Genomic DNA, 24,611 nt, shown 5'->3' on the forward strand with positions numbered 1-24,611 from the left:
ACCGAGTCCACGAGTCAACAAGCAACTCCTCGTGCCGACTCTACGTTTCTCCTCGAGTTGAGTTCACTCCTCGAGTCGAGAACCGAGTCCACGAGTCGATAAGCTACTCCTCGTGCCGACTCTACGTTTCTCCTCGAGTTGAGTTCACTCCTCGAGTCGAGTAACGAGCCCACGAGTCAACAAGCTACTCCTGGTGCCGACTCTACGTTTCTCCTCGAGTTGAGTTCACTCCTCGAGTCGAGAACCGAGTCCACGAGTCGATAAGCTACTCCTCGTGCCGACTCTCCGTTTCTCCTCGAGTGGAGTTCACTCCTCGAGTCGAGTACCGAGTCCACGAGTCGACAAGCTACTCCTCGTGGCGACTCTACGTTTCTCCTCGAGTTGAGTTCACTCCTCGAGTCGAGTACCAAGTCCACGATTCGACAAGCTAATCCTCGTGCCGACTCTACATTTCTCCTCGAGTTGAGCTCACTCCTCGAGTCGAGTACCGAGCCCACGAGTCGACAAGCTACTCCTCTATCCGACTCTACATTTCTCCTCGAGTTGAGTTCACTCCTCGAGTCGAGAACCGAGTCCACAAGTCGACAAGCTACTCCTCGTGCCAACTCTACGTTTCTCCTCGAGTTGAGTTCACTCCTCGAGTCGTGTAACGAGCCCACGAGTCGACAAGCTAGTCCTCGTGCCGACTCTAGGTTTCTCCTCGAGTTGAGTTCACTCCTCGAGTCGAGAACCGAGTCCACGAGTCGATAAGCTACTCCTCGTGCCGACTCTACGTTTCTCCTCGAGTTGAGTTCACTCGTCGAGTCGAGTACCGAGTCCACGAGTCGACAAGCTACTCCTCGTGCCGACTCTACGTTTCTCCTCAAGTTGAGTTCGCTCCTCAAGTCGAGTAACGAGCCCACGAGTCGACAAGCTACTCCTCGTGCCGAGTCTACGTTTCTCCTCGAGTTGAGTTCACTCCTCGAGTAGAGAACCGAGTCCACGAGTCGATAAGCTACTCCTCGTGCCGACTCTCCGTTTCTCCTCGAGTGGAGTTCACTCTTCGAGTCGAGTACCGAGTCCACGGGTCGATAAGCTACTCCTCGTGCCGACTCTACGTTTCTCCTCGAGTTGAGTTCACTCCTCGAGTCAAGTACCGAGTCCACGAGTCGACAAGCTACTACTCGTGCCAACTCTACGTTTCTCCTCGAGTGGAGTTCACTCCTCGAGTCGAGTACCGAGTCCATGAGTCAACAAGCAACTCCTCGTGCCGACTCTACGTTTCTCCTCGAGTTGAGTTCACTCCTCGAGTCGAGAACCGAGTCCACGAGTCGACAAGCTACTCCTCGTGCCGACTCTACGTTTCTCCTCGAGTGGAGTTCACTCCTCGAGTCGAGTACCAAGTCCACGAGTCAACAAGCAACTCATCGTGCCGAGTCTACGTTTCTCCTCGAGTTGAGTTCACTCCCCGAGTCGAGTACCGAGCCCACGAGTCGACAAGCTACTCCTCGTGCCGACCCTACGTTTCTCTTCGAGTTGAGTTCACTCCTCGAGTCGAGTACCGAGGCCACGGGTCGATAAGCTACTCCTCGTACCGACTCTACGTTTCTCCTCGAGTTGAGTTCACTCCTCGAGTCGAGTACCGAGTCCACGAGTCGACAAGCTACTCCTCGTGCCGACTCTACGTTTCTCCTCGAATTGAGTTCACTCCTCGAGTCAAGTAACGAGCCCACGAGTCAAAAAGCTACTCCTCGGGCCGACTCTACGTTTCTCCTCGAGTTGAGTTCACTCCTCGAGTCGAGTACCGAGTCCACGAGTCGACAAGCTACTCCTCGTGCCGACTCTACGTTTCTCCTCGAGTTGAGTTCACTCCTCGAGTCGAGAACCGAGTCCACGAGTCGATAAGCTACTCCTCGTGCCGACTCTACGTTTCTCCTCGAGTTGAGTTCATTCCTCGAGTCGAGTAACGAGCCCACGAGTCAACAAGCTACTCCTCGTGCCGACTCTACGTTTCTCCTCGAGTTGAGTTCACTCCTCGAGTCGAGAACCGAGTCCACGAGTCGATAAGCTACTCCTCGTGCCGACTCTCCGTTTCTCCTCGAGTGGAGCTCACTCCTCGAGTCGAGTACCGAGTCCACGAGTCGACAAGCTACTCCTCGTGGCGACTCTACATTTCTCCTCGAGTTGAGTTCACTCCTCGAGTCGAGTACCAAGTCCACGATTCGACAAGCTACTCCTCGTGCCGACTCTACATTTCTCCTCGAGTTGAGCTCACTCCTCGAGTCGAGTACCGATTCCACGAGTCGACAAGCTACTACTCGTGCCAACTCTACGTTTCTCCTCGAGTGGAGTTCACTCCTCGAGTCGAGTACCGAGTCCATGAGTTGACAAGCTACTCCTCCTGCCGACTCTACGTTTCTCCTCGAGTTGAGTTCACTCCTCGAGTCGAGTACCGAGTCCACGAGTCGACAAGCTACTACTCGTGCCGACTCTACGTTTCAACTCGAGTGGAGTTCACTCCTCGAGTCGAGTACCGAGTCCACGAGTCAACAAGCAACTCCTCGTGCCGACTCTACGTTTCTCCTCGAGTTGAGTTCACTCCTCGAGTCGAGAACCGAGTCCACGAGTCGATAAGCTACTCCTCGTGCCGACTCTACGTTTCTCCTCGAGTTGAGTTCACTCCTCGAGTCGAGTAACAAGCCCACGAGTCAACAAGCTACTCCTCGTGCCGACTCTACGTTTCTCCTCGAGTTGAGTTCACTCCTCGAGTCGAGAACCGAGTCCACGAGTCGATAAGCTACTCCTCGTGCCGACTCTCCGTTTCTCCTCGAGTGGAGTTCACTCCTCGAGTCGAGTACCGAGTCCACGAGTCGACAAGCTACTCCTCGTGGCGACTCTACGTTTCTCCTCGAGTTGAGTTCACTCCTCGAGTCGAGTACCAAGTCCACGATTCGACAAGCTACTCCTCGTGCCGACTCTACATTTCTCCTCGAGTTGAGCTCACTCCTCGAGTCGAGTACCGAGCCCACGAGTCGACAAGCTACTCCTCTAGCCGACTCTACATTTCTCCTCGAGTTGAGTTCACTCCTCGAGTCGAGAACCGAGTCCACGAGTCGACAAGCTACTCCTCGTGCCGACTCTACGTTTCTCCTCGAGTTGAGTTCACTCCTCGAGTCGAGTAACGAGCCCACGAGTCGACAAGCTAGTCCTCGTGCCGACTCTATGTTTCTCCTCGAGTTGAGTTCACTCCTCGAGTCGAGAACCGAGTCCACGAGTCGATAAGCTACAACTCGTGCCGACTCTACGTTTCTCCTCGAGTTGAGTTCACTCGTCGAGTCGAGTACCGAGTCTACGAGTCGACAAGCTACTCCTCGTGCCGACTCTACGTTTCTCCTCAAGTTGAGTTCGCTCCTCAAGTCGAGTAACGAGCCCACGAGTCGACAAGCTACTCCTCGTGCCGAGTCTACGTTTCTCCTCGAGTTGAGTTCACTCCTCGAGTAGAGAACCGAGTCCACGAGTCGATAAGCTACTCCTCGTGCCGACTCTCCGTTTCTCCTCGAGTGGAGTTCACTCTTCGAGTCGAGTACCGAATCCACGGGTCGATAAGCTACTCCTCGTGCCGACTCTACGTTTCTCCTCGAGTTGAGTTCACTCCTCGAGTCAAGTACCGAGTCCACGAGTCGACAAGCTACTACTCGTGCCAACTCTACGTTTCTCCTCGAGTGGAGTTCACTCCTCGAGTCGAGTACCGAGTCCATGAGTCAACAAGCAACTCCTCGTGCCGACTCTACGTTTCTCCTCGAGTTGAGTTCACTCCTCGAGTCGAGAACCGAGTCCACGAGTCGATAAGCTACTCCTCGTGCCGACTCTACGTTTCTCCTCGAGTTGAGTTCATTCCTCGAGTCGAGTAACGAGCCCACGAGTCAACAAGCTACTCCTCGTGCCGACTCTACGTTTCTGCTCGAGTTGAGTTCACTCCTCGAGTCGAGAACCGAGTCCACGAGTCGATAAGCTACTCCTCGTGCCGACTCTCCGTTTCTCCTCGAGTGGAGCTCACTCCTCGAGTCGAGTACCGAGTCCACGAGTCGACAAGCTACTCCTCGTGGCGACTCTACATTTCTCCTCGAGTTGAGTTCACTCCTCGAGTCGAGTACCAAGTCCACGATTCGACAAGCTACTCCTCGTGCCGACTCTACATTTCTCCTCGAGTTGAGCTCACTCCTCGAGTCGAGTACCGACTCCACGAGTCGATAAGCTACTCCTCGTGCCGACTCTCCGTTTCTCCTCGAGTGGAGTTCACTCTTCGAGTCGAGTACCGAGTCCACGGGTCGATAAGCTACTCCTCGTGCCGACTCTACGTTTCTCCTCGAGTTGAGTTCACTCCTCGAGTCAAGTACCGAGTCCACGAGTCGACAAGCTACTACTCGTGCCAACTCTACGTTTCTCCTCGAGAGGAGTTCACTCCTCGAGTCGAGTACCGAGTCCATGAGTCAACAAGCAACTCCTCGTGCCGACTCTACGTTTCTCCTCGAGTTGAGTTCACTCCTCGAGTCGAGAACCGAGTCCACGAGTCGACAAGCTACTCCTCGTGCCGACTCTACGTTTCTCCTCGAGTGGAGTTCACTCCTCGAGTCGAGTACCAAGTCCACGAGTCAACAAGCAACTCATCGTGCCGAGTCTACGTTTCTCCTCGAGTTGAGTTCACTCCCCGAGTCGAGTACCGAGCCCACGAGTCGACAAGCTACTCCTCGTGCCGACCCTACGTTTCTCTTCGAGTTGAGTTCACTCCTCGAGTCGAGTACCGAGGCCACGGGTCGATAAGCTACTCCTCGTACCGACTCTACGTTTCTCCTCGAGTTGAGTTCACTCCTCGAGTCGAGTACCGAGTCCACGAGTCGACAAGCTACTCCTCGTGCCGACTCTACGTTTCTCCTCGAATTGAGTTCACTCCTCGAGTCAAGTAACGAGCCCACGAGTCAAAAAGCTACTCCTCGGGCCGACTCTACGTTTCTCCTCGAGTTGAGTTCACTCCTCGAGTCGAGTACCGAGTCCACGAGTCGACAAGCTACTCCTCGTGCCGACTCTACGTTTCTCCTCGAGTTGAGTTCACTCCTCGAGTCGAGAACCGAGTCCACGAGTCGATAAGCTACTCCTCGTGCCGACTCTACGTTTCTCCTCGAGTTGAGTTCATTCCTCGAGTCGAGTAACGAGCCCACGAGTCAACAAGCTACTCCTCGTGCCGACTCTACGTTTCTCCTCGAGTTGAGTTCACTCCTCGAGTCGAGAACCGAGTCCACGAGTCGATAAGCTACTCCTCGTGCCGACTCTCCGTTTCTCCTCGAGTGGAGCTCACTCCTCGAGTCGAGTACCGAGTCCACGAGTCGACAAGCTACTCCTCGTGGCGACTCTACATTTCTCCTCGAGTTGAGTTCACTCCTCGAGTCGAGTACCAAGTCCACGATTCGACAAGCTACTCCTCGTGCCGACTCTACATTTCTCCTCGAGTTGAGCTCACTCCTCGAGTCGAGTACCGACTCCACGAGTCGACAAGCTACTACTCGTGCCAACTCTACGTTTCTCCTCGAGTGGAGTTCACTCCTCGAGTCGAGTACCGAGTCCATGAGTCAACAAGCAACTCCTCGTGGCGACTCTACGTTTCTCCTCGAGTTGAGTTCACTCCTCGAGTCGAGAACCGAGTCCACGAGTCGACAAGCTACTCCTCGTGCCGACTCTACGTTTCTCCTCGAGTGGAGTTCACTCCTCTAGTCGAGTACCGAGTCCACGAGTCAACAAGCAACTCATCGTGCCGACTCTACGTTTCTCCTCGAGTTGAGTTCACTCCCCGAGTCGAGTACCGAGCCCACGAGTCGACAAGCTACTCCTCGTGCCGACCCTACGTTTCTCTTCGAGTTGAGTTCACTCCTCGAGTCGAGTACCGAGGCCACGGGTCGATAAGCTACTCCTCGTGCCGACTCTACGTTTCTCCTCGAGTTGAGTTCACTCCTCGAGTCGAGTACCGAGTCCACGAGTCGACAAGCTACTCGTCGTGCCGACTCTACGTTTCTCCTCAAATTGAGTTCACTCCTCGAGTCGAGAACCGAGTCCACGAGTCGATAAGCTACTCCTAGTGCCGACTCTCCGTTTCTCCTCGAGTGGAGTTCACTCTACGAGTCGAGTACCGAGTCCACGAGATGACAAGCTACTCCTCCTGCCGACTCTACGTTTCTCCTCGAGTTGAGTTCACTCCTCGAGTCGAGTACCGAGTCCACGAGTCGACAAGCTACTCCTCGTGCCGAGTCTACGTTTCTCCTCGAGTTGAGTTCACTCCTCGAGTAGAGAACCGAGTCCACGAGTCGATAAGCTACTCCTCGTGCCGACTCTCCGTTTCTCCTCGAGTAGAGTTCACTCTTCGAGTCGAGTACCGAGTCCACGAGTCGATAAGCTACTCCTCGTGCCGACTCTCCGTTTCTCCTCGAGTGGAGTTCACTCTTCGAGTCGAGTACCGAGTCCACGAGTCGACAAGCTACTACTCGTGCCAACTCTACGTTTCTCCTCGAGTGGAGTTCACTCCTCGAGTCGAGTACTGAGTCCATGAGTCAACAAGCAACTCCTCGTGCCGACTCTACGTTTCTCCTCGAGTTGAGTTCACTCCTCGAGTCGAGAACCGAGTCCACGAGTCGATAAGCTACTCCTCGTGCCGACTCTCCGTTTCTCCTTGAGTGGAGCTCACTCCTCGAGTCGAGTACCGAGTCCACGAGTCGACAAGCTACTCCTCGTGGCGACTCTACATTTCTCCTCGAGTTGAGTTCACTCCTCGAGTCGAGAACCGAGTCCACGAGTCGACAAGCTACTCCTCGTGCCGACTCTACGTTTCTCCTCGAGTGGAGTTCACTCCTCGAGTCGAGTACCAAGTCCACGAGTCAACAAGCAACTCATCGTGCCGAGTCTACGTTTCTCCTCGAGTTGAGTTCACTCCCCGAGTCGAGTACCGAGCCCACGAGTCGACAAGCTACTCCTCGTGCCGACCCTACGTTTCTCTTCGAGTTGAGTTCACTCCTCGAGTCGAGTACCGAGGCCACGGGTCGATAAGCTACTCCTCGTGCCGACTCTACGTTTCTCCTCGAGTTGAGTTCACTCCTCGAGTCGAGTACCGAGTCCACGAGTCGACAAGCTACTCCTCGTGCCGACTCTACGTTTCTCCTCAAATTGAGTTCACTCCTCGAGTCGAGAACCGAGTCCACGAGTCGATAAGCTACTCCTAGTGCCGACTCTCCGTTTCTCCTCGAGTGGAGTTCACTCTACGAGTCGAGTACCGAGTCCACGAGATGACAAGCTACTCCTCCTGCCGACTCTACGTTTCTCCTCGAGTTGAGTTCACTCCTCGAGTCGAGTACCGAGTCCACGAGTCGACAAGCTACTCCTCGTGCCGAGTCTACGTTTCTCCTCGAGTTGAGTTCACTCCTCGAGTAGAGAACCGAGTCCACGAGTCGATAAGCTACTCCTCGTGCCGACTCTCCGTTTCTCCTCGAGTAGAGTTCACTCTTCGAGTCGAGTACCGAGTCCACGAGTCGATAAGCTACTCCTCGTGCCGACTCTCCGTTTCTCCTCCAGTGGAGTTCACTCTTCGAGTCGAGTTCCGAGTCCACGAGTCGACAAGCTACTACTCGTGCCAACTCTACGTTTCTCCTCGAGTCGAGTACTGAGTCCATGAGTCAACAAGCAACTCCTCGTGCCGACTCTACGTTTCTCCTCGAGTTGAGTTCACTCCTCGAGTCGAGAACCGAGTCCACGAGTCGATAAGCTACTCCTCGTGCCGACTCTTCGTTTCTCCTCGAGTGGAGCTCACTCCTCGAGTCGAGTACCGAGTCCACGAGTCGACAAGCTACTCCTCGTGGCGACTCTACATTTCTCCTCGAGTTGAGTTCACTCCTCGAGTCGAGAACCGAGTCCACGAGTCGACAAGCTACTCCTCGTGCCGACTCTACGTTTCTCCTCGAGTGGAGTTCACTCCTCGAGTCGAGTACCAAGTCCACGAGTCAACAAGCAACTCATCGTGCCGAGTCTACGTTTCTCCTCGAGTTGAGTTCACTCCCCGAGTCGAGTACCGAGCCCACGAGTCGACAAGCTACTCCTCGTGCCGACCCTACGTTTCTCTTCGAGTTGAGTTCACTCCTCGAGTCGAGTACCGAGGCCACGGGTCGATAAGCTACTCCTCTTACCGACTCTACGTTTCTCCTCGAGTTGAGTTCACTCCTCGAGTCGAGTACCGAGTCCACGAGTCGACAAGCTACTCCTCGTGCCGACTCTACGTTTCTCCTCGAATTGAGTTCACTCCTCGAGTCAAGTAACGAGCCCACGAGTCAAAAAGCTACTCCTCGGGCCGACTCTACGTTTCTCCTCGAGTTGAGTTCACTCCTCGAGTCGAGTACCGAGTCCACGAGTCGACAAGCTACTCCTCGTGCCGACTCTACGTTTCTCCTCGAGTTGAGTTCACTCCTCGAGTCGAGAACCGAGTCCACGAGTCGATAAGCTACTCCTCGTGCCGACTCTACGTTTCTCCTCGAGTTGAGTTCATTCCTCGAGTCGAGTAACGAGCCCACGAGTCAACAAGCTACTCCTCGTGCCGACTCTACGTTTCTCCTCGAGTTGAGTTCACTCCTCGAGTCGAGAACCGAGTCCACGAGTCGATAAGCTACTCCTCGTGCCGACTCTCCGTTTCTCCTCGAGTGGAGCTCACTCCTCGAGTCGAGTACCGAGTCCACGAGTCGACAAGCTACTCCTCGTGGCGACTCTACATTTCTCCTCGAGTTGAGTTCACTCCTCGAGTCGAGTACCAAGTCCACGATTCGACAAGCTACTCCTCGTGCCGACTCTACATTTCTCCTCGAGTTGAGCTCACTCCTCGAGTCGAGTACCGACTCCACGAGTCGACAAGCTACTACTCGTGCCAACTCTACGTTTCTCCTCGAGTGGAGTTCACTCCTCGAGTCGAGTACCGAGTCCATGAGTCAACAAGCAACTCCTCGTGGCGACTCTACGTTTCTCCTCGAGTTGAGTTCACTCCTCGAGTCGAGAACCGAGTCCACGAGTCGACAAGCTACTCCTCGTGCCGACTCTACGTTTCTCCTCGAGTGGAGTTCACTCCTCTAGTCGAGTACCGAGTCCACGAGTCAACAAGCAACTCATCGTGCCGACTCTACGTTTCTCCTCGAGTTGAGTTCACTCCCCGAGTCGAGTACCGAGCCCACGAGTCGACAAGCTACTCCTCGTGCCGACCCTACGTTTCTCTTCGAGTTGAGTTCACTCCTCGAGTCGAGTACCGAGGCCACGGGTCGATAAGCTACTCCTCGTGCCGACTCTACGTTTCTCCTCGAGTTGAGTTCACTCCTCGAGTCGAGTACCGAGTCCACGAGTCGACAAGCTACTCCTCGTGCCGACTCTACGTTTCTCCTCAAATTGAGTTCACTCCTCGAGTCGAGAACCGAGTCCACGAGTCGATAAGCTACTCCTAGTGCCGACTCTCCGTTTCTCCTCGAGTGGAGTTCACTCTACGAGTCGAGTACCGAGTCCACGAGATGACAAGCTACTCCTCCTGCCGACTCTACGTTTCTCCTCGAGTTGAGTTCACTCCTCGAGTCGAGTACCGAGTCCACGAGTCGACAAGCTACTACTCGTGCCGACTCTACGTTTCTCCTCGAGTTGAGTTCACTCCTCGAGTCGAGAACCGAGTCCACGAGTCGATAAGCTACTCCTAGTGCCGACTCTCCGTTTCTCCTCGAGTGGAGTTCACTCTTCGAGTCGAGTACCGAGTCCACGAGTTGACAAGCTACTCCTCCTGCCGACTCTACGTTTCTCCTCGAGTTGAGTTCACTCCTCGAGTCGAGTACCGAGTCCACGAGTCGACAAGCTACTACTCGTGCCGACTCTACGTTTCAACTCGAGTGGAGTTCACTCCTCGAGTCGAGTACCGAGTCCACGAGTCAACAAGCAACTCCTCGTGCCGACTCTACGTTTCTCCTCGAGTTGAGTTCACTCCTCGAGTCGAGAACCGAGTCCACGAGTCGATAAGCTACTCCTCGTGCCGACTCTACGTTTCTCCTCGAGTTGAGTTCACTCCTCGAGTCGAGTAACAAGCCCACGAGTCAACAAGCTACTCCTCGTGCCGACTCTACGTTTCTCCTCGAGTTGAGTTCACTCCTCGAGTCGAGAACCGAGTCCACGAGTCGATAAGCTACTCCTCGTGCCGACTCTCCGTTTCTCCTCGAGTGGAGTTCACTCCTCGAGTCGAGTACCGAGTCCACGAGTCGACAAGCTACTCCTCGTGGCGACTCTACGTTTCTCCTCGAGTTGAGTTCACTCCTCGAGTCGAGTACCAAGTCCACGATTCGACAAGCTACTCCTCGTGCCGACTCTACATTTCTCCTCGAGTTGAGCTCACTCCTCGAGTCGAGTACCGAGCCCACGAGTCGACAAGCTACTCCTCTAGCCGACTCTACATTTCTCCTCGAGTTGAGTTCACTCCTCGAGTCGAGAACCGAGTCCACGAGTCGACAAGCTACTCATCGTGCCGACTCTACGTTTCTCCTCGAGTTGAGTTCACTCCCCGAGTCGAGTACCGAGCCCACGAGTCGACAAGCTACTCCTCGTGCCGACCCTACGTTTCTCTTCGAGTTGAGTTCACTCCTCGAGTCGAGTACCGAGGCCACGGGTCGATAAGCTACTCCTCGTGCCGACTCTACGTTTCTCCTCGAGTTGAGTTCACTCCTCGAGTCGAGTACCGAGTCCACGAGTCGACAAGCTACTCCTCGTGCCGACTCTACGTTTCTCCTCAAGTTGAGTTCGCTCCTCAAGTCGAGTAACGAGCCCACGAGTCGACAAGCTACTCCTCGTGCCGAGTCTACGTTTCTCCTCGAGTTGAGTTCACTCCTCGAGTAGAGAACCGAGTCCACGAGTCGATAAGCTACTCCTCGTGCCGACTCTCCGTTTCTCCTCGAGTGGAGTTCACTCTTCGAGTCGAGTACCGAGTCCACGGGTCGATAAGCTACTCCTCGTGCCGACTCTACGTTTCTCCTCGAGTTGAGTTCACTCCTCGAGTCAAGTACCGAGTCCACGAGTCGACAAGCTACTACTCGTGCCAACTCTACGTTTCTCCTCGAGTGGAGTTCACTCCTCGAGTCGAGTACCGAGTCCATGAGTCAATAAGCAACTCATCGTGCCGACTCTACGTTTCTCCTCGAGTTGAGTTCACTCCCCGAGTCGAGTACCGAGCCCACGAGTCGACAAGCTACTCCTCGTGCCGACCCTACATTTCTCTTCGAGTTGAGTTCACTCCTCGAGTCGAGTACCGAGGCCACGGGTCGATAAGCTACTCCTCGTGCCGACTCTACGTTTCTCCTCGAGTTGAGTTCACTCCTCGAGTCGAGTACTGAGTCCACGAGTCGACAAGCTACTCCTCGTGCCGACTCTACGTTTCTCCTCGAATTGAGTTCACTCCTCGAGTCGAGAACCGAGTCCACGAGTCGATAAGCTACTCCTAGTGCCGACTCTCCGTTTCTCCTCGAGTGGAGTTCACTCTTCGAGTCGAGTACCGAGTCCACGAGTTGACAAGCTACTCCTCCTGCCGACTCTACGTTTCTCCTCGAGTTGAGTTCACTCCTCGAGTCGAGTACCGAGTCCACGAGTCGACAAGCTACTACTCGTGCCGACTCTACGTTTCTCCTCGAGTTGGGTTCACTCCTCGAGTCGAGAACCGAGTCCACGAGTCGATAAGCTACTCCTAGTGCCGACTCTCCGTTTCTCCTCGAGTGGAGTTCACTCTTCGAGTCGAGTACCGAGTCCACGAGTCAACAAGCTACTCCTCGTGCCGACTCTACGTTTCTCCTCGAGTTGAGTTCACTCGTCGAGTCGAGTACCGAGTCCACGAGTCGACAAGCTACTCCTCGTGCCGACTCTACGTTTCTCCTCGAGTTGGGTTCACTCCTCGAGTCGAGAACCGAGTCCACGAGTCGATAAGCTACTCCTAGTCCCGACTCTCCGTTTCTCCTCGAGTGGAGTTCACTCTTCGAGTCGAGTAACGAGCCCACGAGTCAACAAGCTACTCCTCGTCCCGACTCTACGTTTCTCCTCGAGTTGAGTTCACTCCTCGAGTCGAGAACCGAGTCCACGAGTCGATAAGCTACTCCTCGTGCCGACTCTACGTTTCTCCTCGAGTTGAGTTCACTCCTCGAGTCGAGTAACGAGCCCACGAGTCAACAAGCTACTCCTCGTGCCGACTCTACGTTTCTCCTCGAGTTGAGTTCACTCCTCGAGTCGAGAACCGAGTCCACGAGTCGATAAGCTACTCCTCGTGCCGACTCTCCGTTTCTCCTCGAGTGGAGCTCACTCCTCGAGTCGAGTACCGAGTCCACGAGTCGACAAGCTACTCCTCGTGGCGACTCTACGTTTCTCCTCGAGTTGAGTTCACTCCTCGAGTCGAGTACCAAGTCCACGATTCGACAAGCTACTCCTCGTGCCGACTCTACATTTCTCCTCGAGTTGAGCTCACTCCTCGAGTCGAGTACCGAGCCCACGAGTCGACAAGCTACTCCTCTAGCCGACTCTACATTTCTCCTCGAGTTGAGTTCACTCCTCGAGTCGAGAACCGAGTCCACGAGTCGACAAGCTACTCCTCGTGCCGACTCTACGTTTCTCCTCGAGTTGAGTTCACTCCTCGAGTCGAGTAACGAGCCCACGAGTCGACAAGCTAGTCCTCGTGCCGACTCTACATTTCTCCTCGAGTTGAGTTCACTCCTCGAGTCGAGAACCGAGTCCACGAGTCGATAAGCTACTCCTCGTGCCGACTCTACGTTTCTCCTCGAGTTGAGTTCACTCGTCGAGTCGAGTACCGAGTCCACGAGTCGATAAGCTACTCCTCGTGCTGACTCTACGTTTCTCCTCAAGTTGAGTTCGCTCCTCAAGTCGAGTAACGAGCCCACGAGTCGACAAGCTACTCCTCGTGGCGACTCTACATTTCTCCTCGAGTTGAGTTCACTCCTCGAGTCGAGTACCAAGTCCACGATTCGACAAGCTACTCCTCGTGCCGACTCTACATTTCTCCTCGAGTTGAGCTCACTCCTCGAGTCGAGTACCGACTCCACGAGTCGACAAGCTACTACTCGTGCCAACTCTACGTTTCTCCACGAGTAGAGTTCACTCCTCGAGTCGAGTACCGAGTCCATGAGTCAACAAGCAACTCCTCGTGGCGACTCTACGTTTCTCCTCGAGTTGAGTTCACTCCTCGAGTCGAGAACCGAGTCCACGAGTCGACAAGCTACTCCTCGTGCCGACTCTACGTTTCTCCTCGAGTGGAGTTCACTCCTCTAGTCGAGTACTGAGTCCACGAGTCAACAGGCAACTCATCGTGCCGACTCTACGTTTCTCCTCGAGTTGAGTTCACTCCCCGAGTCGAGTACCGAGCCCACGAGTCGACAAGCTACTCCTCGTGCCGACCCTACGTTTCTCTTCGAGTTGAGTTCACTCCTCGAGTCGAGTACCGAGGCCACGGGTCGATAAGCTACTCCTCGTGCCGACTCTACGTTTCTCCTCGAGTTGAGTTCACTCCTCGAGTCGAGTACCGAGTCCACGAGTCGACAAGCTACTCCTCGTGCCGACTCTACGTTTCTCCTCAAATTGAGTTCACTCCTCGAGTCGAGAACCGAGTCCACGAGTCGATAAGCTACTCCTAGTGCCGACTCTCCGTTTCTCCTCGAGTGGAGTTCACTCTACGAGTCGAGTACCGAGTCCACGAGATGACAAGCTACTCCTCCTGCCGACTCTACGTTTCTCCTCGAGTTGAGTTCACTCCTCGAGTCGAGTACCGAGTCCACGAGTCGACAAGCTACTCCTCGTGCCGAGTCTACGTTTCTCCTCGAGTTGAGTTCACTCCTCGAGTAGAGAACCGAGTCCACGAGTCGATAAGCTACTCCTCGTGCCGACTCTCCGTTTCTCCTCTAGTAGAGTTCACTCTTCGAGTCGAGTACCGAGTCCACGAGTCGATAAGCTACTCCTCGTGCCGACTCTCCGTTTCTCCTCGAGTGGAGTTCACTCTTCGAGTCGAGTACCGAGTCCACGAGTCGACAAGCTACTACTCGTGCCAACTCTACGTTTCTCCTCGAGTGGAGTTCACTCCTCGAGTCGAGTACTGAGTCCATGAGTCAACAAGCAACTCCTCGTGCCGACTCTACGTTTCTCCTCGAGTTGAGTTCACTCCTCGAGTCGAGAACCGAGTCCACGAGTCGACAAGCTACTCCTCGTGCCGACTCTACGTTTCTCCTCGAGTGGAGTTCACTCCTCGAGTCGAGTACCGAGTCCACGAGTCAACAAGCAACTCCTCGTGCCGACTCTACGTTTCTCCTCGAGTTGAGTTCACTCCTCGAGTCGAGAACCGAGTCCACGAGTCGATAAGCTACTCCTCGTGCCGACTCTACGTTTCTCCTCGAGTTGAGTTCACTCCTCGAGTCGAGTAACGAGCCCACGAGTCAACAAGCTACTCCTCGTGCCGACTCTACGTTTCTCCTCGAGTTGAGTTCACTCCTCGAGTCGAGAACCGAGTCCACGAGTCGATAAGCTACTCCTCGTGCCGACTCTCCGTTTCTCCTCGAGTGGAGTTCACTCCTCGAGTCGAGTACCGAGTCCACGAGTCGACAAGCTACTCCTCGTGGCGACTCTACGTTTCTCCTCGAGTTGAGTTCACTCCTCGAGTCGAGTACCAAGTCCACGATTCGACAAGCTACTCCTCGTGCCGACTCTACATTTCTCCTCGAGTTGAGCTCACTCCTCGAGTCGAGTACCGAGCCCACGAGTCGACAAGCTACTCCTCTAGCCGACTCTACATTTCTCCTCGAGTTGAGTTCACTCCTCGAGTCGAGAACCGAGTCCACGAGTCGACAAGCTACTCATCGTGCCGACTCTACGTTTCTCCTCGAGTTGAGTTCACTCCCCGAGTCGAGTACCGAGCCCACGAGTCGACAAGCTACTCCTCGTGCCGACCCTACGTTTCTCTTCGAGTTGAGTTCACTCCTCGAGTCGAGTACCGAGGCCACGGGTCGATAAGCTACTCCTCGTGCCGACTCTACATTTCTCCTCGAGTTGAGTTCACTCCTCGAGTCGAGTACCGAGTCCACGAGTCGACAAGCTACTCCTCGTGGCGACTCTACGTTTCTCCTCAAGTTGAGTTCGCTCCTCAAGTCGAGTAACGAGCCCACGAGTCGACAAGCTACTCCTCGTGCCGAGTCTACGTTTCTCCTCGAGTTGAGTTCACTCCTCGAGTAGAGAACCGAGTCCACGAGTCGATAAGCTACTCCTCGTGCCGACTCTCCGTTTCTCCTCGAGTGGAGTTCACTCTTCGAGTCGAGTACCGAGTCCACGGGTCGATAAGCTACTCCTCGTGCCGACTCTACGTTTCTCCTCGAGTTGAGTTCACTCCTCGAGTCAAGTACCGAGTCCACGAGTCGACAAGCTACTACTCGTGCCAACTCTACGTTTCTCCTCGAGTGGAGTTCACTCCTCGAGTCGAGTACCGAGTCCATGAGTCAATAAGCAACTCATCGTGCCGACTCTACGTTTCTCCTCGAGTTGAGTTCACTCCCCGAGTCGAGTACCGAGCCCACGAGTCGACAAGCTACTCCTCGTGCCGACCCTACATTTCTCTTCGAGTTGAGTTCACTCCTCGAGTCGAGTACCGAGGCCACGGGTCGATAAGCTACTCCTCGTGCCGACTCTACGTTTCTCCTCGAGTTGAGTTCACTCCTCGAGTCGAGTACCGAGTCCACGAGTCGACAAGCTACTCCTCGTGCCGACTCTACGTTTCTCCTCGAATTGAGTTCACTCCTCGAGTCGAGAACCGAGTCCACGAGTCGATAAGCTACTCCTAGTGCCGACTCTCCGTTTCTCCTCGAGTGGAGTTCACTCTTCGAGTCGAGTACCGAGTCCACGAGTTGACAAGCTACTCCTCCTGCCGACTCTACGTTTCTCCTCGAGTTGAGTTCACTCCTCGAGTCGAGTACCGAGTCCACGAGTCGACAAGCTACTACTCGTGCCGACTCTACGTTTCTCCTCGAGTTGGGTTCACTCCTCGAGTCGAGAACCGAGTCCACGAGTCGATAAGCTACTCCTAGTGCCGACTCTCCGTTTCTCCTCGAGTGGAGTTCACTCTTTGAGTCGAGTACCGAGTCCACGAGTCAACAAGCTACTCCTCGTGCCGACTCTACGTTTCTCCTCGAGTTGAGTTCACTCGTCGAGTCGAGTACCGAGTCCACGAGTCGACAAGCTACTCCTCGTGCCGACTCTACGTTTCTCCTCGAGTTGGGTTCACTCCTCGAGTCGAGAACCGAGTCCACGAGTCGATAAGCTACTCCTAGTCCCGACTCTCCGTTTCTCCTCGAGTGGAGTTCACTCTTCGAGTCGAGTAACGAGCCCACGAGTCAACAAGCTACTCCTCGTGCCGACTCTACGTTTCTCCTCGAGTTGAGTTCACTCCTCGAGTCGAGAACCGAGTCCACGAGTCGATAAGCTACTCCTCGTGCCGACTCTACGTTTCTCCTCGAGTTGAGTTCACTCCTCGAGTCGAGTAACGAGCCCACGAGTCAACAAGCTACTCCTCGTGCCGACTCTACGTTTCTCCTCGAGTTGAGTTCACTCCTCGAGTCGAGAACCGAGTCCACGAGTCGATAAGCTACTCCTCGTGCCGACTCTCCGTTTCTCCTCGAGTGGAGCTCACTCCTCGAGTCGAGTACCGAGTCCACGAGTCGACAAGCTACTCCTCGTGGCGACTCTACGTTTCTCCTCGAGTTGAGTTCACTCCTCGAGTCGAGTACCAAGTCCACGATTCGACAAGCTACTCCTCGTGCCGACTCTACATTTCTCCTCGAGTTGAGCTCACTCCTCGAGTCGAGTACCGAGCCCACGAGTCGACAAGCTACTCCTCTAGCCGACTCTACATTTCTCCTCGAGTTGAGTTCACTCCTCGAGTCGAGAACCGAGTCCACGAGTCGACAAGCTACTCCTCGTGCCGACTCTACGTTTCTCCTCGAGTTGAGTTCACTCATCGAGTCGAGTAACGAGCCCACGAGTCGACAAGCTAGTCCTCGTGCCGACTCTACATTTCTCCTCGAGTTGAGTTCACTCCTCGAGTCGAGAACCGAGAACCGAGTCCACGAGTCGATAAGCTACTCCTCGTGCCGACTCTACGTTTCTCCTCGAGTTGAGTTCACTCGTCGAGTCGAGTACCTAGTCCACGAGTCGATAAGCTACTCCTCGTGCTGACTCTACGTTTCTCCTCAAGTTGAGTTCGCTCCTCAAGTCGAGTAACGAGCCCACGAGTCGACAAGCAACTCCTCGTGCCGAGTCTACGTTTCTCCTCGAGTTGAGTTCACTCCTCGAGTAGAGAACCGAGTCCACGAGTCGATAAGCTACTCCTCGTGCCGACTCTCCGTTTCTCCTCGAGTAGAGTTCACTCTTCGAGTCGAGTACCGAGTCCACGAGTCGATAAGCTACTCCTCGTGCCGACTCTCCATTTCTCCTCGAGTGGAGTTCACTCTTCGAGTCGAGTACCGAGTCCACGAGTCGACAAGCTACTACTCGTGCCAACTCTACGTTTCTCCTCGAGTGGAGTTCACTCCTCGAGTCGAGTACTGAGTCCATGAGTCAACAAGCAACTCCTCGTGCCGACTCTACGTTTCTCCTCGAGTTGAGTTCACTCCTCGAGTCGAGAACCGAGTCCACAAGTCGACAAGCTACTCCTCGTGCCGACTCTACGTTTCTCCTCGAGTGGAGTTCACTCCTCGAGTCGAGTACCGAGTCCACGAGTCAACAAGCAACTCATCGTGCCGACTCTACGTTTCTCCTCGAGTTGAGTTCACTCCCCGAGTCGAGTACCGAGCCCACGAGTCGACAAGCTACTCCTCGTGCCGACCCTACGTTTCTCTTCGAGTTGAGTTCACTCCTCGAGTCGAGTACCGAGGCCACGGGTCGATAAGCTACTCCTCGTGCCGACTCTACGTTTCTCCTCGAGTTGAGTTCACTCCTCGAGTCGAGTACCGAGTCCACGAGTCGACAAGATACTCCTCGTGCCGACTCTACGTTTCTCCTCGAATTGAGTTCACTCCTCGAGTCGAGTAACGAGCCCACGAGTAAAAAAGCTACTCCTCGGGCCGACTCTACGTTTCTCCTCGAGTTGAGTTCACTCCTCGAGTCGAGTACCGAGTCCACGAGTCGACAAGCTACTCCTCGTGCCGACTCTACGTTTCTCCTCGAGTTGAGTTCACTCCTCGAGTCGAGAACCGAGTCCACGAGTCGATAAGCTACTCCTCGTGCCGACTCTACGTTTCTCCTCGAGTTGAGTTCATTCCTCGAGTCGAGTAACGAGCCCACGAGTCAACAAGCTACTCCTCGTGCCGACTCTACGTTTCTCCTCGAGTTGAGTTCACTCCTCGAGTCGAGAACCGAGTCCACGAGTCGATAAGCTACTCCTCGTGCCGACTCTCCGTTTCTCCTCGAGTGGAGCTCACTCCTCGAGTCGAGTACCGAGTCCACGAGTCGACAAGCTACTCCTCGTGGCGACTCTACGTTTCTCCTCGAGTTGAGTTCACTCCTCGAGTCGAGTACCAAGTCCACGATTCGGCAAGCTACTCCTCGTGCCGACTCTACATTTCTCCTCGAGTTGAGCTCACTCCTCGAGTCGAGTACCGAGCCCACGAGTCGACAAGCTACTCCTCTAGCCGACTCTACATTTCTCCTCGAGTTGAGTTCACTCCTCGAGTCGAGAACCGAGTCCACGAGTCGACAAGCTACTCCTCGTGCCGACTCTACGTTTCTCCTCGAGTTGAGTTCACTCCTCGAGTCGAGTAACGAGCCCACGAGTTGACAAGCTAGTCCTCGTGCCGACTCTACGTTTCTCCTCGAGTTGAGTTCACTCCTCGAGTCGAGAACCGAGTCCACGAGTCGATAAGCTACTCCTCGTGCCGACTCTACGTTTCTCCTCGAGTTGAGTTCACTCGTCGAGTCGAGTACCGAGTCCACGAGTCGATAAGCTACTCCTCGTGCCGACTCTACGTTTCTCCTCAAGTTGAGTTCGCTCCTCAAGTCGAGTAACGAGCCCACGAGTCGACAAGCTACTCCTCGTGCCGAGTCTACGTTTCTCCTCGAGTTGAGTTCACTCCTTGAGTAGAGAACCGAGTCCACGAGTCGATAAGCTACTCCTCGTGCCGACTCTCCGTTTCTCCTCGAGTGGAGTTCACTCTTCGAGTCGAGTACCGAGTCCACGGGTCGATAAGCTACTCCTTGTGCCGACTCTACGTTTCTCCTCGAGTCAAGTACCGAGTCCACGAGTCGACAAGCTACTACTCGTGCCAACTCTACGTTTCTCCTCGAGTGGAGTTCACTCCTCGAGTCGAGTACCGAGTCCATGAGTCAACAAGCAACTCCTCGTGGCGACTCTACGTTTCTCCTCGAGTTGAGTTCACTCCTCGAGTCGAGAACCGAGTCCACGAGTCGACAAGCTACTCCTCGTGCCGACTCTACGTTTCTCCTCGAGTGGAGTTCACTCCTCGAGTCGAGTACCGAGTCCACGAGTCAACAAGCAACTCATCGTGCCGACTCTACGTTTCTCCTCGAGTTGAGTTCACTCCCCGAGTCGAGTACCGAGCCCACGAGTCGACAAGGTACTCCTCGTGCCGACCCTACGTTTCTCTTCGAGTTGAGTTCACTCCTCGAGTCGAGTACCGAGGCCACGGGTCGATAAGCTACTCCTCGTGCCGACTCTACGTTTCTCCTCGAGTTGAGTTCACTCCTCGAGTCGAGTACCGAGTCCACGAGTCGACAAGCTACTCCTCGTGCCGACTCTACGTTTCTCCTCAAATTGAGTTCACTCCTCGAGTCGAGAACCGAGTCCACGAGTCGATAAGCTACTCCTAGTGCCGACTCTCCGTTTCTCCTCGAGTGGAGTTCACTCTTCGAGTCGAGTACCGAGTCCACGAGATGACAAGCTACTCCTCCTGCCGACTCTACGTTTCTCCTCGAGTCGAGAACCGAGTCCACGAGTCGATAAGCTACTCCTAGTGCCGACTCTCCGTTTCTCCTCGAGTGGAGTTCACTCTTCGAGTCGAGTACCGAGTCCACGAGTTGACAAGCTACTCCTCCTGCCGACTCTACGTTTCTCCTCGAGTTGAGTTCACTCCTCGAGTCGAGTACCGAGTCCACGAGTCGACAAGCTACTACTCGTGCCGACTCTACGTTTCTCCTCGAGTGGAGTTCACTCCTCGAGTCGAGTACCGAGTCCACGAGTCAACAAGCAACTCCTCGTGCCGACTCTACGTTTCTCCTCGAGTTGAGTTCACTCCTCGAGTCGAGAACCTAGTCCACGAGTCGATAAGCTACTCCTCGTGCCGACTCTACGTTTCTCCTCGAGTTGAGTTCACTCCTCGAGTCGAGTAACGAGCCCACGAGTCAACAAGCTACTCCTCGTGCCGACTCTACGTTTCTCCTCGAGTTGAGTTCACTCCTCGAGTCGAGAACCGAGTCCACGAGTCGATAAGCTACTCCTCGTGCCGACTCTCCGTTTCTCCTCGAGTGGAGTTCACTCCTCGAGTCGAGTACCGAGTCCACGAGTCGACAAGCTACTCCTCGTGGCGACTCTACGTTTCTCCTCGAGTTGAGTTCACTCCTCGAGTTGAGTACCAAGTCCACGATTCGACAAGCTACTCCTCGTGCCGACTCTACATTTCTCCTCGAGTTGAGCTCACTCCTCGAGTCGAGTACCGAGCCCACGAGTCGACAAGCTACTCCTCTAGCCGACTCTACATTTCTCCTCGAGTTGAGTTCACTCCTCGAGTCGAGAACCGAGTCCACGAGTTGACAAGCTACTCCTCGTGCCGACTCTACGTTTCTCCTCGAGTTGAGTTCACTCCTCGAGTCGAGTAACGAGCCCACGAGTCGACAAGCTAGTCCTCGTGCCGACTCTACGTTTCTCCTCGAGTTGAGTTTACTCCTCGAGTCGAGAACCGAGTCCACGAGTCGATAAGCTACAACTCGTGCCGACTCTACGTTTCTCCTCGAGTTGAGTTCACTCGTCGAGTCGAGTACCGAGTCCACGAGTCGACAAGCTACTCCTCGTGCCGACTCTACGTTTCTCCTCAAGTTGAGTTCGCTCCTCAAGTCGAGTAACGAGCCCACGAGTCGACAAGCTACTCCTCGTGCCGAGTCTACGTTTCTCCTCGAGTTGAGTTCACTCCTCGAGTAGAGAACCGAGTCCACGAGTCGATAAGCTACTCCTCGTGCCGACTCTCCGTTTCTCCTCGAGTGGAGTTCACTCTTCGAGTCCAGTACCGAGTCCACGGGTCGATAAGCTACTCCTCGTGCCGACTCTACGTTTCTCCTCGAGTTGAGTTCACTCCTCGAGTCAAGTACCGAGTCCACGAGTCGACAAGCTACTACTCGTGCCAACTCTACGTTTCTCCTCGAGTGGAGTTCACTCCTCGAGTCGAGTACCGAGTCCATGAGTCAATAAGCAACTCATCGTGCCGACTCTACGTTTCTCCTCGAGTTGAGTTCACTCCCCGAGTCGAGTACCGAGCCCACGAGTCGACAAGCTACTCCTCGTGCCGACCCTACGTTTCTCTTCGAGTTGAGTTCACTCCTCGAGTCGAGTACCGAGGCCACGGGTCGATAAGCTACTCCTCGTGCCGACTCTATGTTTCTCCTCGAGTTGAGTTCACTCCTCGAGTCGAGTACCGAGTCCACGAGTCGACAAGCTACTCCTCGTGCCGACTCTATGTTTCTCCTCGAATTGAGTTCACTCCTCGAGTCGAGAACCGAGTCCACGAGTCGATAAGCTACTCCTAGTGCCGACTCTCCGTTTCTCCTCGAGTGGAGTTCACTCTTCGAGTCGAGTACCGAGTCCACGAGTTGACAAGCTACTCCTCCTGCCGACTCTACGTTTCTCCTCGAGTTGAGTTCACTCCTCGAGTCGAGTACCGAGTCCACGAGTCGACAAGCTACTACTCGTGCCGACTCTACGTTTCTCCTCGAGTTGAGTTCACTCCTCGAGTCGAGAACCGAGTCCACGAGTCGATAAGCTACTCCTAGTGCCGACTCTCCGTTTCTCCTCGAGTGGAGTTCACTCTTCGAGTCGAGTACCGAGTCCACGAGTTGACAAGCTACTCCTCCTGCCGACTCTCCGTTTCTCCTCGAGTTGAGTTCACTCCTCGAGTCGAGTACCGAGTCCACGAGTCGACAAGCTACTACTCGTGCCAACTCTACGTTTCTCCTCGAGTGGAGTTCACTCCTCGAGTCGAGTACCGAGTCCATGAGTCAACAAGCAACTCCTCGTGCCGACTCTACGTTTCTCCTCGAGTTGAGTTCACTCCTCGAGTCGAGAACCGAGTCCACGAGTCGATAAGCTACTCCTCGTGCCGCCTCTCCGTTTCTCCTCGAGTGAAGTTCACTCCTCGAGTCGAGTACCGAGTCCACGAGTCGACAAGCTACTCCTCGTGGCGACTCTACGTTTCTCCTCGAGTTGAGTTCACTCCTCGAGTCGAGTACCAAGTCCACGATTCGACAAGCTACTCCTCGTGCCGACTCTACATTTCTCCTCGAGTTGAGCTCACTCCTCGAGTCGAGTACCGAGCCCACGAGTCGACAAGCTACTCCTCTAGCAGACTCTACATTTCTCCTCGAGTTGAGTTCACTCCTCGAGTCGAGAACCGAGTCCACGAGTCGACAAGCTACTCCTCGTGCCGACTCTACGTTTCTCCTCGAGTTGAGTTCACTCCTCGAGTCGAGTAACGAGCCCACGAGTCGACAAGCTAGTCCTCGTGCCGACTCTACGTTTCTCCTCGAGTTGAGTTTACTCCTCGAGTCGAGAACCGAGTCCACGAGTCGATAAGCTACAACTCGTGCCGACTCTACGTTTCTCCTCGAGTTGAGTTCACTCGTCGAGTCGAGTACCGAGTCCACGAGTCGACAAGCTACTCCTCGTGCCGACTCTACGTTTCTCCTCAAGTTGAGTTCGCTCCTCAAGTCGAGTAACGAGCCCACGAGTCGACAAGCTACTCCTCGTGCCGAGTCTACGTTTCTCCTCGAGTTGAGTTCACTCCTCGAGTAGAGAACCGAGTCCACGAGTCGATAAGCTACTCCTCGTGCCGACTCTCCGTTTCTCCTCGAGTGGAGTTCACTCTTCGAGTCCAGTACCGAGTCCACGGGTCGATAAGCTACTCCTCGTGCCGACTCTACGTTTCTCCTCGAGTTGAGTTCACTCCTCGAGTCAAGTACCGAGTCCACGAGTCGACAAGCTACTACTCGTGCCAACTCTACGTTTCTCCTCGAGTGGAGTTCACTCCTCGAGTCGAGTACCGAGTCCATGAGTCAATAAGCAACTCATCGTGCCGACTCTACGTTTCTCCTCGAGTTGAGTTCACTCCCCGAGTCGAGTACCGAGCCCACGAGTCGACAAGCTACTCCTCGTGCCGACCCTACGTTTCTCTTCGAGTTGAGTTCACTCCTCGAGTCGAGTACCGAGGCCACGGGTCGATAAGCTACTCCTCGTGCCGACTCTATGTTTCTCCTCGAGTTGAGTTCACTCCTCGAGTCGAGTACCGAGTCCACGAGTCGACAAGCTACTCCTCGTGCCGACTCTACGATTCTCCTCGAATTGAGTTCACTCCTCGAGTCGAGAACCGAGTCCACGAGTCGATAAGCTACTCCTAGTGCCGACTCTCCGTTTCTCCTCGAGTGGAGTTCACTCTTCGAGTCGAGTACCGAGTCCACGAGTTGACAAGCTACTCCTCCTGCCGACTCTACGTTTCTCCTCGAGTTGAGTTCACTCCTCGAGTCGAGTACCGAGTCCACGAGTCGACAAGCTACTACTCGTGCCGACTCTATGTTTCTCCTCGAGTTGAGTTCACTCCTCGAGTCGAGAACCGAGTCCACGAGTCGATAAGCTACTCCTAGTGCCGACTCTCCGTTTCTCCTCGAGTGGAGTTCACTCTTCGAGTCGAGTACCGAGTCCACGAGTTGACAAGCTACTCCTCCTGCCGACTCTCCGTTTCTCCTCGAGTTGAGTTCACTCCTCGAGTCGAGTACCGAGTCCACGAGTCGACAAGCTACTACTCGTGCCAACTCTACGTTTCTCCTCGAGTGGAGTTCACTCCTCGAGTCGAGTACCGAGTCCACGAGTCAACAAGCAACTCCTCGTGCCGACTCTACGTTTCTCCTCGAGTTGAGTTCACTCCTCGAGTCGAGAACCGAGTCCACGAGTCGATAAGCTACTCCTCGTGCCGACTCTACGTTTCTCCTCGAGTTGAGTTCACTCCTCGAGTCGAGTAACGAGCGCACGAGTCGACAAGCTACTACTCGTGGCGACTCTACGTTTCTCCTCGAGTTGAGTTCACTCCTCGAGTCGAGTACCAAGTCCACGATTCGACAAGCTACTCCTCGTGCCGACTCTACATTTCTCCTCGAGTTGAGCTCACTCCTCGAGTCGAGTACCGAGTCCACGAGTCGACAAGCTACTCCTCGTGGTGACTCTACGTTTCTCCTCGAGTTGAGTTCACTCCTCGAGTCGAGTACCAAGTCCACGATTCGACAAGCTACTCCTCGTG

This window comes from Urtica dioica, chromosome 2, assembly GCF_054948205.1.
Source record: "Urtica dioica subsp. dioica isolate 48M chromosome 2, U.dioica_male_clone48M_v1_H2, whole genome shotgun sequence".
NCBI classification, from domain to species: domain Eukaryota; kingdom Viridiplantae; phylum Streptophyta; class Magnoliopsida; order Rosales; family Urticaceae; genus Urtica; species Urtica dioica.